At 38.1% G+C, this 17,057-nt stretch overlaps 1 long non-coding RNA gene across 2 annotated transcripts; it reads left to right on the top strand.

Moving 5' to 3' along the window:
• Window positions 1-12,580: 12,580 nt before the first annotated feature.
• Window positions 12,581-14,960, top strand: LOC148027592 (uncharacterized). 2 transcript variants are annotated; one of them, XR_015692548.1, is made up of 3 exons: window positions 12,581-13,053; window positions 13,397-13,927; window positions 14,000-14,960. It is a non-coding gene; the product is annotated as an uncharacterized LOC148027592 (long non-coding RNA). The 2 variants fall into 2 exon arrangements; XR_015692549.1 differs by lacking the exon at window positions 12,581-13,053 and having other exon boundaries at window positions 13,067-13,636; window positions 13,740-13,927.
• Window positions 14,961-17,057: the final 2,097 nt, after the last annotated feature.

Genomic DNA, 17,057 nt, shown 5'->3' with positions numbered 1-17,057 from the left:
AAGAAGAAGAAGAAGAAGAAGAAAAGAGAGAGAGAACATGTAGAGAGAATTATAGAGAGAGAAAAGATAAAATTTAAAAAGAGAATAAAAAATAGAGGAGAAAGAGAGAAGGAAAAGAGAGAGAGAGAGAGAGAGAGAGAAGAAAAGCACAAAGAAAGAAAAAGAGAGAGAAGAAAAAATTTAAAAAGAGAATGAAGAGAGAGAGAGAGAGAAGAAGAAGAAAAAAAAGGAAAAAAGAGGAGAGGGAGAGAGAAGGAAAAGAGAGAAGAGGGGGGAGAATAAAAGGAGAGAGAGAGAGAGAGAGAAGAAAAGCGGGGAGAGAAAAGAGAGAGAGAGAGAGAGAGAGAGAGAGAACCATGAGAAAAGAAAAAATATAAAATTTGAGAGAGAGAGAGAGAGAGAGAGAGAAGAAAAAGAGAGGAGGGGGGACAGAGACAGAGAAGAAAATAAGAGAGAAAATAAGAAGAGAGGAATTTGAACACAGAGAGAATTCTGGAGAGAGAAAAGATAAAATTTAAAAGAAAGAGGAGAAAAAATTTTAAAGAGAAGGAAAAAAAGGAAAAAAGAGGAGAGAGAAGGAAAGGAGAGGAGAGAGAGAGAGAGAGAGAGAGAAGAATAAGAATAAGAAAGAGGAAAAGAAAAAGAGAGAGGAAAAAAGAGAAAATAGAAAATTCTTTTTAAAATTTAAATATTTTTTGAGAAAGAGTAAGGGAGAGAGGAGAGGGGGGAAGAGAGAGAGAGAGAGAGAAGATAAAATTTAAAGGAGAGGAGGGAAGAAAAAGATAAAGTTTAAAAGGGAGAGGGAGAGAAGAAAAAAATGAAAATTAGGAGAAAGGGGAGAAGAAGAAAAGGGGGCACAGAGAGAGAGAGAGAGAAAGAGAGAGAATATAAACATAAAGAGAGAATTACATAGGGAAAAGATAAAATTTACATACTTTAAGAGAGACTGAGGGGGGGGAGAAAGTGAAAGTAGAAGAAGAAGAAGAAGAAGAAGAAGAAGAAGAGAGAGAATATGTAGAGAGAAAAGATAAATTTAAAAAGAGAGAATAAAAAATAGAGAAGAAAGAGAGAAAAGTGCAAAGAGAAAAAAAGGAGAGAGAAAAAAGAAAAAATTTAAAAAGAGAATGAAGAGAGAGAGAGAGAGAAGAAGAACAAAAAAAAGGAAAAAAGAGGAGAGGGAGAGAGAAGGAAAAGAGAGGAGAGAGGGGGGAGAATAAAAGGATAGAGAGAGAGAGATAGAGAGAAGAAAAGCGGGGAGAGAAAAGAGAGAGAGAGAGAGAGAGGGAGAGAATTAGGAGAAAAGAAAAAATAATCTAAAATAGAAGGCAAAGAAAGAGAGAGAGAAAAAAAATTAGACATAGGGAATTTGGGGGAGAGAGAGGAAAAAGAGGACAGAGAAAGATGAGAAATGGATTGTTGAGCCTTGCCGCTTCGAGGCAGCGAAGTTGCCGCAAAGCGGCCTAACGTTCTGTGCGTGCAAAGCGCACGCGCAACGCTAGTAGTCTTTATTCATTATAATAGCACACTCCTTAAGCAACACATGATATTGCAATTTTACTTAGTAATTAATCACTATGGGTCTATATCAAAATGTCATATTTGCTTTGTTACAATTTCAAACCCCATAGTAATGGAGGTCACTTGTAAAGATCAAATGTCTATACTTGTAGCTTAGTCAACCTCCTCGTATATGTACGATAGTTGCCACATGTTTTTGACAATTTATAGATTTCTCTTGTGAGTATGCTTTACTATTGTTTTCACTCTATTTTCCTTGTACATTAAAACACTTCTAAATAAATATAACCCCATTACAAACTCCAATGTGCCAAAAAAAAAAGAGAAATTCAAGGATATTCAAATCCCCAAAGACAATTAATATCCATCCCTCTACGAAAGAGATTACCTCTCAAATTGAACAAAAGAAGAAAAAAACAGGTATGTATCAAATGTATACAAAACCAAGTGTCCAACTATACACGCTAATATTTGTTACCTCCAAGTTAGTTGCCATGATGAGATTAAAGAAGTTCATACCAACTCTTTTATGTCCCCGAAATTGATAATATAATGATTATATGTTATTGCATTTGTGCACATATGAAATGTGGATGGGCTTGTATAAGACTACCACTTATGGTGTTTGGTGAATTGGCCTTGTTGTGCACATATGAAATGTGGATGGGCTTGTATAAGACTACCACTTATGGTGTTTGGTGAATTGGCCTTGCAAGGGATAGGTAATTATCACAATACATTGCTAGAACTGTGCTTCCCTTAGGCCAACATTTGAACCCTTAGTGTGCTTATCATATTGCAATTTGTAAGAAGATTTGATATTATATTCAAAATTACTAATTTTAATTATGCACTTTAGAATCAACCAAAGAAAATAGGAGAGAGAGAGAGAGAGAGAGAAAACATATATCATAATCAATACTCAAGTTGTAGATGATACATGCTCTGCATTAGCCTACTTCCCATGTTTATGGTCTCTCTATTTAGTACATGAGTTCCTCTAGTTGATGCAAAGATTGATGCAATAATTCACATACACATATGTAAACCTATTCTTAATGAAAGAATGATTGAATGGTTGATGATTCTATCAAAGGAGGTCTTCTCATCCAATTGGCGGAGGCTAAGGTAAGCCAACTCAAGCCCCATGATGATGTGGCACTAAAAAGAGTATTGTGATTTTCTTGTTGAGGCTAAGGGTCTAGCTAGAAGGTTGCCAAGAAAGCCAAATTAGAGGAAGGCCGATGTGCATTCAAGCATCATGATTGGCATGCCGGAGCCACCATGGCTAAGGGGTGGCTACTAGGGCAATGGCAACAAGAATTGTAGTAGGGCTACTCCCTTCCTGGCCTCTTTTCTCAGTATCACTATTGCATCAACTAGTCCTCTAGTACTCATCACCAAAGCTGCTTCCACTCTTATTGGCCTATTGTAAGCTGGCCTCACATACATCTTATGTCATATCGAAACTCCTCAATTATTATGCAACCACAGATTAAATCCAAGAATGCTCAAGACCACTTGAGGATTAAGGCCACAAAAGTCCTAAACTGCAATCACTACTGAGCTCATCAAGGGGAGTGGGCACATTGTTGCATGCAATTAATGTGGGTTTTAACATGTTTGAGGAGGTAAGCATGGCTATACTATGATCATTTTACAACATCATCATTTGGAATAACTACTATACCTTTATCGAAAGAGAGGAATTGTAGGAGGTGCAATAAAGGAAGAGCTAGCTCAAGGCCAAGGTTGGTTGGGCTATGGAGTTAGAGGGCCCTTTGTCAACCAACCTTTAGACGTGGCGTCCATACAATAATAGGAGGAGATGGAGCTAGGAGAGGTGTACTTGCTGCCTTGAAGCTTCACCTAAGACTCACTTGTCACTTGGCAAGATATGACTTCTCCTCCTATCCAAGGCTCGGGTCACTCAACACACAAGGTATCAATAACAATGGCATGTGATGATGATGATGCCATTGATGACTCTAGCATTGTCAACACACATAACCCAAGAATGAATGACTAAATGGAGCTCTTCTGCTTTCTTGCACAATATGTATTTTTCATACTTGTCTCTTTCTCTATGCACACACACACACACACACACACACACACACACACAATTGTCTATTTTTTGCTTCCCTATGTAACCTCTAGCCTCCAACTCAATAGACATAGTGAATCTAGAGAGAGAAAAAAGGAGAGTCTCCCATAAGCAGGCTCTACATTATGGTGGTCTATCACAAGAAACTTTTGATTAATATCTAGGAAGAAAAAAAAATATTTCCTATCTAATTCACTACAAAAAAAATGCAAATATCTAGGGATTTATTGAACTAGAAAAAATGGCACTCATATTGTATGGATCTGATATGAGTAATTATATCGATATAGTTTTCTTATATGCACAAAATCTTGCTAGATAAGTAATATTAATATATTTAATAAATCTTTATTTGTAATAACTTTAACTCTCAAATGAATATAGTCAAATATAATTTTATAAATTTCTCATAAGCTCAAATACCATGTAAACTTCAATAGAAAGCTAGACAAGCTAATTGAAAAAAAAAAGAGGAATGAAGCTAACTCTCTAAAGCAAAAATATAAATATCTCATTATTAATCTGTGAAAGTGGTTCTGATATATAAACCCCTAATTCTCCTTCTTAGCAATAATAAAATTTATTGTCGATAAAAGATTTAGTCAGATGGTGGTGCTTCTCCATGAGATGGCTGGACTCGTATACTTTTTGAACACTGACTATCCATGTCTCTTTATTTTGCATATTATAGGAGTTGGACTACCTTCTTTAGATCTCAAGATGGATCATCATGACTTGCCCTTTTCTCATACCTTTGGACCTTTCAGTATCATAAACTCATAGAAATAATAAAGTTCTTGAAGAATTTTTTGGGTTCATATTATATCCAAGAAAAAAATTTGAGATCCTATTAATAGTATGAGGTCAAATCATTAATGAAGACCTTGAGATTTAAATGACAAATAAATCTATGTATTGTAAATAAAAACAAAAGTCAAAATTTAAATCTTTTGCATACTTACTTGTTTTAGAGAACTTGGACGACTGAAAATTTATAGAAATACAATATATCTAGTCAATGACTTTGTTACACCATTGATAATAGCTTTGTTACACTATTAGTGATTACGTATATTCTCTTAGTACCATTTAGCTTTCTATAAGTTTGAGAATGGAATCCCATATATAAAAAGATAACCTTTCGACTTGGACACTTCTTTGCTCATGATTTACATGGTGTACTATGGCATATGTAAAGTTTTCGCTTATTGATTACTTGAATTTTTGGATCATCTATAAATACTCAGCTTCTTCTTCTACCCATGGAAAAATACATTCTACAAAGCTAGGATGTAAAAATATGACTCACTGCTACCAATCTTTCATTTCATATATATGGTAATCTTGTTTTCAAAAGAAAGAGAATAATATGAAACTCATTGGTCTCACACAATTTCAATTGTATGCAAGTTAGTTCTTCTCAAATACACTCATTCTAATAGTTTTGTTTACAAGAACAACTTCAATATCATTTTCAACTTTGATGCATTGTTTCTAGTACTGTGCACCCATAAAGAGTATAAGTTTATCTCTAAAAAATATACAAAATATAGTTTTTATTTGTTTTTTCAATACCTTATTAGTAGTGCTTGAGAATCATATATATTATCTTTGATAACCATATGATCTCCAATACAATATGTCTCTCCCTTATAAAACTTGGCTTGTTTATATATTGTCACTTTTAAATTTTTCGACCATTCATTTGACAAGCATATGAAGATTTTAAGAAATTGAAGCTCCTTCGTCATTAGAACTCTATAGACTCTTTTTTTGGGTATTATTGTTCTACCATTGTCTCTTATAATAATAGAGGATGGTACAATATTTTAAAGGTGTGACATATATAAACTCTATTATATCTTCTTAGCTTGATAGAAGATACTTTAAAAAGGCCTTGAGCATGCCAATGATCACATTTACATGATGAATAGGCATCAAAAGCAAATCCATATGGAGGTCAAAGAACTTTATGAAGATCTTTGAATACTCTTGGTAAGGTAAATTCTCATAAGTATTAATGTACATCACATGGAACACATCATCGAAAAATTTTCTTCTATAGAAGTGAACATATATAATCTCGTTATTTCAATTTGTTTGAAGAGATGTTTACATATTATGTGGGAAATATCAATCAATAGAAAGCCCAAGTTATACATATACTTTGGTACACTTGGAGTGACACAAAGGACGTACAAGAGCACCATTGTATAAACTTCTAATTCTCTTTAGCTTTGAAGCTATCATGGTGATTACTTGGTGAATGTAATCAACACCCATAACAGATTGAGAGAGAAGTATATTTAAGTACTAATTGACTATAAGAGTTTATTGTCTTTTTCATTTCAAAGCTCACCTCTTTCATGAAGGTGCATATATACTAATGGAATAAATTCAGACTGAGAGTATGCATTATATCATACACTAAATTGCATGACAAGTTGAAGCCATATAGATCATCAAGTCTCCATAAGATCAACTCTCCTGATAAACTTGTTGTCTTTAATATAGTATTTTTCTTAATTTGATTGAATGCACTTTATGCTTGTGAGAGAGCATCTTACTATTTTCGATATCTTTTTTTTTGTGATGGATATTTAGCTTCGTAACAATTATTGTAATATATATAACACTCTTGAAATGATGTGTTGCAACGATCTAATGATGCAATAGGTCTATCTCAACAACTAAAAGATTGTCTCCACATTTGAAAATGCTAGCCTTCTTTGTTGCCTCTCTAGCCCCCCCTTACCCTCCATCTTCATCACATTGCCTACAAGAGGGCGTCAATATTTCTCACCATTTTTTCGTCAAAATTGGCCCCTCTCCCCCCTTCACACGAAAATTTGGGAGCCTAGGGCCCCAAGAGCCACCACCCTTCACCATTAAAGTATTTTTTACACTTCATTTGGGCCCTCTGTGTCTGGACTTTGGGTATCTCACACGTCCAACCATTGAAAAAAAAAGTCTAAAATTTCTTCATGACTATCTTGGAGTCCCGCACTACCTCGAACTTATTCCCTTCATTTTCGCAATTGAAAAAATTACTAAAAATCTAAGACCGCTACGAGATCCGTCTTCAAAAGTGATTTTAAATCCCGCCTTCTACAACCACGTAAAATTGTCAAATCTACATCTAGTGCTTCCAGCAAGTTTCAATTTCACCTCAATTTAATAGAATTCCGTACTTTTTTTGCTTTCTTCTAGTCATAAAATTCGGCTCTCAATGAGGATTCAAGCTTTTTCATAAGATTGAGGATTCAAGATTCTTTTATGATTATTATATTGATTTTCTAGATTGCAAAGGACTATTAATCACACTATGGAGCTCCTAGTTTAAGTGAAAGGGGTGTTTCCTCTTGAGAAGCCATTGAGGCTTGACTATAAGACCATCATAGTTTGATTTGGAAGCATTTAAACAACTAGTTGTGGCTAGATTCAATATAGTTCAACTTGGTTTTGGATTGCTTGGCAAGAGATTCAAATCCATGTAATTGTTGCTAACATCGAATGCATATCCTTTTTTCAAAAAAAATCATGATCATACTTTTAAGTAGTTTTTGCTTGTAGGAAATTCTCAAACCCCAACCCCTCACACAGTATGGGACTTCATCATGATAGGAAACTAGGTAGGAACTCACACTTAGGCGAGCTACCTTATGGAAGAAAGGCCGCTACCTATTGACCATGAGGCTAGCTAAAATGACACTTACATTCAATTTATGAGCACCCTCAAGAAAGGGGAAAATGAATGTATGCATCACACTTCTAGTGAGGTCACAAGTACTATTTCCTTTGGTGTTGCAAATGATAAGCTAAAAAGCCTTTTATATGTGTTATATATCCCATAGAAAAAGAGAAACCTATTATTAGTTGCTTTCATTATTGATGTTGACCAAGAAGTGAGGCTCATTAAGATAGATACAAAATTTATTAATAATGCTGACAAATTTTTCGAAAAAGGAGAAAGAAGGAACAACATGTATGAGCTAAGTGCGCTTATAGCCATTGCTAACGTGGGGACAGGCAAACTTTGGCATCAAAGATTTGGTCATATTGGATTTGCATTGTTAAAGGAGATGCATAAGCAAGGTAGTATGTTTGAAGAGCTCATTGCATGGAGTCCAAGATGAGGCAATTAGGGATTTGATTACAAAACACAGTGCTTTAGGTAGTGTGAGGTTCTCTAGTATGTCTTCTAGTTGTTCATAGGGTCACCATAAGGCTATGGGGGTGGGTTTTAAAGTCTAAGAGTATGCCTATCTATGATAGAGCTCCTATCGTGTCCATTTTAGGCCCTAACAATTTTCCAATATGATACTTCTGTTCTTGGGTTTGGGGCACATACATGGATGGCATAATCTCCTGTATAGGGATAGCCATACTAGGTGCTATGACATGGGTCAATGTGTTGCCATAGTTTACAATACTATTTGGTGCCTCTATGTGGTTTAAATTTAGTGTCGAGTCCTTTAGGAGAACCTTATGTGCCTTTGTCAAAGATTCTATCACATGTAGTCTAGCTAGAGGGCATTCGAGTCATGATTAGCTATGTTTTCTATCATAATGTCCTCTACTAACCATTTTGGGACTTTGGTTGAAATGGTGGTGGCCTTTTGTAGTTGAAGAGGTTCTGGAGAATAATTGTGTTGTGACCCAAAGTTCATCACTGAGCCTACAATAGTACTCCTTTATTTCTTATTACCAACTCATTCTGTCTTTGTGCAACTTAGGATGGTTTTTGTGTTCTATTGCATTTAATTGTTCAAGAGCCTTTATCCGAAGTATTTCGTCCACTAGCTTTGGGTTGAGTTCAAAGTTTTCTATTCTTTAAAAAAATTGACCACCACTTTTTAAAGTATAGAAAATCTGCTAGATTTAGTATCTAAGTGGTAGTTTTTAATGAGAGCTCAGCATGTCATGAAGTAAATATGGATTGTCGTGCCTCAGATATATTCAGTTAAGCTAGATTTGGCTATAAGCTCTCTAGGTATATTTATACCAACCCTTTCATGTAAGTCTCACTCAGTTGTTTTCTTGGTGCTGGTTAAATTGTTCTCCTATGGTTCCTTTTCTAAATTTATTTGCTTATGTGTTTTATTTTTCTTTTGAGAGCAACCACTACTTTACCAAATAGTGCAAGTGTATGCACGTGCAATGTACATAATCAGGCTTTTCCTTTTTCCACAATCAGTTTTAGTCAATGTAATGCAATTATCTTTGTGATGGTGGTACCCAAAATAGGTTGTTTACTTTCCAATCCAATCATGACATATGCATGCAAGCATTAAATCTTAATTCTTACGCTCATCAACTACAAAATCTAAGAGATCTCTTTTATGATTCGACTACTTGCAAGCGTTTTTGTGGGTTGGTTAGAGAAAGATCCTCATCTTATGAGGTTTTAGGTTGGTTACTCAAAATCGCATGGTGTGGGATGTGAGAAACCTCTAACAATATTTTTTTGAAGAAGATCAAGGGGATAGTTTTTCTTCTTATGCACCTTGTTGATTTGAAGTATTTATGGGTATGTCTCATAGCTAGTTGCTCCAATTGAGGTTTCGAAGTCCTTGCACCTCTTGTTTTTGAGATTAGTTTTCCTTTGGTCATAGGATTTGCAATCTAGGGTCTCATCATTACTACAATGAATCCTTACATGTTAGAGCTTGCCCAACCTTGTTGTGTGATTGACTCTCACCTTCCTAGGACCCCTTTCTTATGAGAGTGTTGAGCTTTGTGGAGATGCTTCTTATGTTAGGGAAGGATCATGTGCCCCTTCCTTTTAAGCTTTGGTTGAGTGATTTTAAGTTGGTATCCTTCTTGAGCAATTGTTCTTATTGGTTTTTTGGTTAGTGACTCAAGGCAAGGGTTATCCTAATTGCAATATGCCAAATGGCTACCTTCTTACTTGTTGTAGTGAGGGACGAACTTTAACTAGCTTTTTGTTGCAAATTAGTGTGTAATATTAATTCACAATTATATCCCTCTGTAGAATCTTGTGAAAGCTATTAAATTGCAAGTAAATGCTCCTTATGATTCAACAACGCAAGTGTTTCTGAGATTGCATTGCAATAGACTCCTCAACTATGTTGTGATGGTGGCTTCGGTTTTCTCAAAATAATGGCAAGGATTCTTCTCCAAGGGAATTGAAGTGGTGCAAGTTTCTAGATCATGGTGTTAGGCATAACAAGGTGCCATAATGCTCAAGGTTAAAACAATGTTCAACCTACAGTTTTCTTTAAAAATGGTCTAAGCAACTTGTCGTTAATGTGAGCTAACTCTGGGAAAGTTCAGCATTTTGTGCTTTCATCCAAAAGTTACTTGATACCCATTGACTTTTTGTGCAATCACAGATCTAGTATACCACCCCTTGTGGGCAAGTAGCTGAAGGCTTGGATAAGTTGTGGATTGGATTGGGGTGGTTCGTGATAAACTTCTCGTAGGACAGCTAAGTACCAATCTTTTGGTGATGTGTTATATAGTTTGAACTAAGGGTTGTTTTATTCGAGAAATGCAAGACCATAGTGTCCAATTGAGGCTAAGAGGCCTTTGTTCCACAAGAAGGGGTTCAATTTGAGTGTTTGAGATAGGCTCATTTTATGTGATAACTCAATCTTGGGGCACCTGTGCACCATTAGCTTGAGAGATGTGATAATTCACTGCACTATCAATAAAGAGCCAATGTCATTGTCAAAGTTTGAGATTATTTCTTGGTCTAATTGTAGGTAATCGCTTGAGGGTGGTTCCTAATACAAGTGAGAGTGCCCCACTTTCCTCAAGTGTGAGGGTATTTTCTCTTTTCATGTGTGTAAAGATGCTACCTTGTGAACATTGGTGACCTAAGTTCATTTAGGTTGTGTGTCCTGATTTCCTTCTATTCAAATGACCCTAGATTAAGTGAATCAATGTCTCCTTAGTGTGTAAGAGTGTGTGTGTCATGCACAAGTGTAATGTGTGGTTTCAAATGGTATGTGCATGCTTGACTCTACAATGCGTGGGTGGTCCCATTTTCATAAACCACCACCTAGCTAGCAAGTACTAGTATGCCCTATTGTGCTTAACTCATTATGCCCTATTGAGTGAGTTGAAGGTGACTATGCCAAGTGAAAGCCAAACATGCCTAAGCCCACACCCTAATGCTTTTAGTTAGAGTTTGTAGAGCCCTTTGTGCTCTTATGCAACTATTGTGGGTCTAAGGTAAGAATGTACTAAGGTGTGCATATGGATCATTCTAGGGTATGGAAGTGGCCTAGAGTGGCCATGTGACATGCCTTGTAGGCCTTAGTGCTCCCCAGACATGTCAACCATGCAAGTGAAAAATCCTAATGTGTATGAATAATATTATGTGTGTGAGAGTGTAACAGTGTGTGCACAGTAGAGTTATGGTCTTAGGAACTAATGTATGTATGTAGGCCCAATGATGTGTGGCCATAATCAGAAAAGAATTGATTTGGTGCTAGATGAGGTCAAGTCGATGCTTGGTGAGCTCAAGTTCTGAGGGCTATCGGCAATAGAGGTGATCAAGTGCTCTACCTTAGGTAAGTGTCACACAACCCTCTTGTAGGTGTCAAGTGAACTATGAGTGAGTCTTTCAAGGCCAAAGAGTGATGTGGGTGGTAATGCTCATGGTTATGGTTCATGCCATGGGGATTCTTATTATCATTACTAGTGATCTAGGGTGATTAAGTCTCTCTTGTGGTCCATCATGATTAAATTGAGGGTTGGTTGCCCGTGAGTGCTCGTAAGACTCAAGTGTGGAGTCGGTTGGAGTGTGAGGCGAGATGGCCCTTTGTGAGAGCGGCCCAAACATTGGGCTAGACCCTTTGCAACCCACCATGAAATGGTCGATGATATAACAAACTAGGTAGTAATTAACTTGTTTCCTATAGGGTATGTGTCTAGCGATGAGATTCCTCCCATCTCCTTGGTGGAAGAAGAAGAAGACATGGCAAAGTTTCTAGAAGATGTAAGCTTCCTTGCCCCATACTTTTTCAATGTCAAATTGAAGAAGCAATAGCACCAGATCATCCTCTGCCCCCATTGGCCTTATAGAAGAGTAGATGACTTTTGGGATTAATATTGCTGCAAATCACATTGATGCTCGACATCATGCAAATGACAAAGCCCTAGTTAGCGAAGTTTCCCTTCAAGCCTATGATGTTGTAGACAAAGGTGGAGAAGATGGCATTGACTGTTGAAAAATCCATGCGGGAATCAAAGCCTACACATTGTGATATGTTCATGTAGATGATAGCACTCCCAGGTCATACTCCTTTCTTGAAGTGGCTGCCAATGTATATGTAATAGTGATAGTGATAATTGTGCTAGCCTATTTAGGGCGACAAGGGAGAGTTGTCTATATCCACCTCAACATTTGTATTTCAAGTGCAAGATGAGGATTTTTCAAACTATTATCTTGTGTTGGTCACATTTTCCTAAAACTTTTACTTCTTAATATTTTTCATTGATGAGAAATAGATTTTTTAATGGGGATTCAAATCGTCACAAAATTGGCTTTTCTCCTGTACAAGACTAGTGGTAGGAGGGGAGCGTTCCAATCGTAGAAGCTTGATCTTCATGAGGAGAAGCAAGGAAGGCACTATTGCTCACGCTATGTAGTATATCACACGTGTATTCATGAGGAAGGCGAAGGCTCAACAGCGACTTGTGCAATGTGACTACGTACAAGTCCACCATCTTCAACAGGCTTGGGCTATATGTCAAGCCCCATCGCCTACGTGGGGATGGGGCCCTCTCACGTTTTCCTGAGACCCATCCTCCCATTCCGACCTGACAGCCAACATGCCACCGTCGTCTTCGTTATGGACCCGACGTGCCAACATTTATTGGCATGTAACTCCTAACACACACACACACACACTCTCTCTCTCTCTCAGCTAGTTTTGCCCTTCCCTCCGGCACCTGTCCATGGAGGCATAGGAGGACCTCTCTCTCTCTCTCTCTCTCTCTTTCGTGCCATCAGGTGCCTGTGACCTCTCCATCAAACTCTTCCCTCTTCCGCACTCTGTATGTACCCCCATCGCCACCACGTAGGGATGGGGCTTGCTATTTATCCTAAGCCCGCGGTGGGAGCCTAGGGATCCCAGACAACAGGTGGCGGCCCGCAAGGATCATGCCATAGCAGCAACGGGGTTGGAGGTCAGCGGGCATCGGAAGACAACCTCGGGCGACAACGAGAGCTGCTACCGCGATGGAGGGGCTCGTTCATCGCAGGGCTCAACCCCACCGCGCCTCTTGCTGTTTGGCTCGCACCCCATTGCCCACTGCCTAAACCGTATCCCCCACCTGTCACCACCTACTTCCCTACCTTCTCATCCTTCGCCTGATTAACAACCACCGAATTCTAATGGCTTATCTATCTATAGTCCCAACACTCGATCGACTTGCACGGCCTACTCAAACAGGTCACTATACTTACACTAATGCATTAGCTGCACATTTTTACATGATTCAGCTTTTCCATGACTGTGTGTTTAAACTTTATAAGAGTATGCAAACTGTCATCTAGCTCCCGGCTCATGCACCAGGCGTTGTACCAAGTCCGGGCCCATGCACCAGACCTTATTCAGATACACTAATTTGCCAGTGCTATGGCATATTACTCATAGAGAAGGCCGAATCAGCCTGCAACCATGCCATGGATTGGAGGCCAGGGCCACTATATTACTCCGCCTAATGATCAGTACCACTTACCTCAATACTGAGACATATCAACGAGATTGTATGACTGTGGGATTTCATGTACAGGCGCTTTCATGAGCTGAGCCGAAGTGGAAGTGAAGCTGAAGAGGCAATTCCTAAAGTCTTCCAAGGTACAATCTGGGAAGAGGCGTCGTATATTTGGAAGATCCTCGTCGAGCAGAGCTAGGTACTCAAGGCGGGGGAGAAGGGCTGACGCAGTTGCGCCATCACAAATAATAGGTATGCCTACGGGCATCACTGATAGCTCTTGGAGAAGCGGGCAGTCTGTGAGTAACTCCAGCCGGAGTACGTAATGCATGCTTACACTCTTCAATTTGGGAACTTCTTGAACCTTCACAACCTCTCGCAGTCTTACGAAGTCCCAATCTTGTTTTGGACCCTCCTCCAGCTGGATGCGGTAACGCACCTTCAATGTCTCCAAGTTTGGCAATCCGTCTATGACGAGGCCGGCCCTGGAGCTGGACCATTACACCCACCCTCTGTGCTATCTACTTCAGCGTGGGCTAAGGAACGAGGATGTCCTCACTGTCTCTCTGTCAGGGTTCTCCGGCTACCTTGACCATCATTCCTTCCTCGGTAAGATGACTATTTGGCAGGATTGCCTATCAAATTATTAATTGCTTTTCTCATGAACTTTTATTCGTGCAGTCATTCGGGGAAGCGCTACCTACCATATCGAAGAAAGCCTCCAATCTGGAGCTCCATCCGCCATCACTTTGAAGCTCGTGCAAGCACGTCGTACCTGTGTTGGACTCGCGTAACGCAGATGGAGCTGCGAAAGAGCTCCTCTTCAAATCCCACATCACCGCACATGTTGCAGCACTGGTCATTGCTCGAGATTAATGGCTCTCTCATCATATATTATTGACGCTCAATATCTGCGGAAGGCATAAACCAGACAATGCATCCTGATGCAGTGCCATCAATATCTGCAAAAGACGTACTCCTTATATAATGTTATGAGAGACATAGCCATATTGGTTTTACCCTTCTCTCCGGCACCTGTCCATGGAGGCATAGGACTCAGGAGGACCTCTCTCTCTCTCTCTCTCTCTCTCTCTAAATCTTATCTATGAAATTGTATACTTCTTGTGGAAATATATTCAATACTTTTATTATGTCTACACCTTGTCAGCCACCTACTTTGAGTACCGAGGTGAGCTATCATCATTGTTAATCTTGGATTTGTTATGATTTGATAGAAAGTTATTATAACTGAACCTGCATAATGCATGGTTAAGTGCAACTTTGCCAATGTCTTATTGATAATGCTGCTCTTTGCAAATTCAACTTTTTACTACAATCAATTATTTTATAAATGCTAAACATTTGCATCCCACAACCATAAATTTGTCTCAAAATTTGTGAAGCAAAATATCACTATTTTTTTGTTTTTTGATACAGCCATGCATGAAAGTGCAATTGCTACCACAAGGGCCCATCCATGCTTTATCCTTACAATGGGAGAAGTTAGTGGATACCTCTTCCAAGTACATCATGAATATAGCTTATATTCCCATGGATCGCATTGCCGATTTTATCAAGGGTGACAATGAAAGGCCTGATACCCCCACAAACTTTCGTGTCCAATGGACCAAAAAACATAGTGAAGGGTCACTAAAAAAACCAAAGCATGATAGTTTTAAGGAGCTAAAAGCGTAAGAAATTTTAATGTTATAAGACATCATGTTACAAAAGTATTGAATTTTTGTTTTCATAGAAGTATTGGATCTTTGTTTTCACAAAAAAAAATTCTTGGATGTGTTATAGGTATTGGTGCGCATATGGACCGAAGGACTCGAGGGATAGGGCTTTGGAGCCATGACTAGTAAACATAAGGCGTGCCGTCTCAGGCAAAAGAGGAATTGGGAGATTCCCAAACTCACTAATATTGTGTTATTATGCACCTATATAGAATTTGATGTTATTGAGAAGACCTTATGAAAAAACAAGTCTTGGGTATTGATGTGAAATGACATTAGAATAAAGTAGAGGTAATGCAAAAATGAGTTTGAAGGATCTAAAATGATAAAATATTGAGAGTTATGAGAAAAATACACAAAAAAGGATGCAAGTGACCAAAACTTTTAAAATATCTCTTAGATCAAGATAAAAGTTTTTTTAATTTTTTAATTTTGAGGTGAGTTAAGATCCTGAATTTTCAAAAAGTCACATTAAATTGCTAAAAGTAAGAAAAAGGACCCAAAAAATGTCATTATCATGGACAGGTTGTTTGACTAGAATTTCCCTTAAAGATAAGTTTTGTAATACTTCCATGCAATAAAAGTTAGTTAGTCAATTAATAAGCTAGTAAGGTTACTAACTAAAGACTAACTAAAGTAAAAACTAATTAACGTTAATAACTAACCATTTTTATTTAATTGAAAAAATCAAAAGTCGTAACCTAATATTTTTTCCGGATTGACAAAGATTGTAGCCACCCATCACAAAAGTTACCATGTGAACGAGATTTATGAGCCATATTAGTCATTAATGTCAATGTGTATAGTATGGATGGTCTAAAAATATTAGATTTTTGGACAAGACTAGCATATTATAGATATTTTAGATATTATTTATTGTAAATATCCTAAAAAGATATGAAAATTTCTAGAACAGGATATCATGTTAAAAAAAGCAAGTGTTTTTTTCAGCCAATTTTGGAGATTTAATGTAAAAAAAGAAGGATTGGTAAAATCATGCACATCACAATCATAGTTTATAGGCAGAAAACAACACTTCAAATAGGAAGAAGTAGAAGAAGTGATCTGAAAGATTTCTAAGCAAATGTTTTGGAGTTTTACCCCCCCTTTCGGAGCCAACAGAACTATCAGATTTGTGATTTGAGCATCAGATTGCATCCTAGAAGTTTCTGATCACTGATTTTGCCAAGGTCCCTCCATAAAGGGCTCTTCTTCTTAGCCACAACCCTTCTTTTCCAATTCAGCTATAAATATGAGGCATGGGGAGCAGTTTAGAGGAGGCACAAGGAGAGCTTGAGAGGTTGCGAGAGAGAGGTAGAGAGAGGGAGGTGGAAGGATATCACTCCAAGAGGCTGTGAGAAGGACCTTGAGAGAGAGAGAGAGAGAGAGGAGTTACCCCAAGAGGCTGTGAGAGGGAGAGTTAGCTCAATTCCAACCTATTTTGGTATTCGATAAGCCATCTTCTCTTACTCTCTCCTATCTCAAATTTATTCCGCCTTCCCTATCTCTTGAATACGCTCGCGGACAATGGCTTCAAAGTGATGAAGTGAAAAGACCACGAGAACCACCACAACCGGTCAAGGAGCGGGTATTGCCAGAGATATGGGAGTGCCTGAGGTTGTCGGAGTTGCCATTACCAGCTGAATATCTTGTGTGGAGAACGTAAGCACGGGCAAAAATGAAATTCCCAATGTCGTCCTGTCAAACTAGGTTATTCACTACTAGGTTATTATTTCATCACTTATTTTGTAGGTATTCTACTTGGAGTAGAGACTAAACTTGGGGCTCTGATAAAAGATTTGGCCAAACCGTGGCTAAAATGGTAGGTTGTGCATCCATTACAGGTCATTTGTCATTTTGGAGGTAACTTTGAGAAAGAAGAGGTAACTAGACTTGGAGAAGTCTAAAATCTCAGTTACTTTTTGGGGTAGAGCTTTGTTCGTCCTCTTTTCAGCTTGCTTGAAGCTTCCATGGTGGATTTCTCAAAGTTACATAAATATTAG

The sequence above is a fragment of the Lygodium microphyllum genome, chromosome 12 (genome assembly GCF_053477565.2).
Source record: "Lygodium microphyllum isolate KBCC chromosome 12, Lygodium_microphyllum_v1.1.10, whole genome shotgun sequence".
Taxonomy (NCBI): Eukaryota; Viridiplantae; Streptophyta; class Polypodiopsida; order Schizaeales; family Lygodiaceae; genus Lygodium; species Lygodium microphyllum.
Note: the sequence above shows the minus strand (reverse complement) of the source record. Positions and strands in the feature narration are given on the sequence as shown.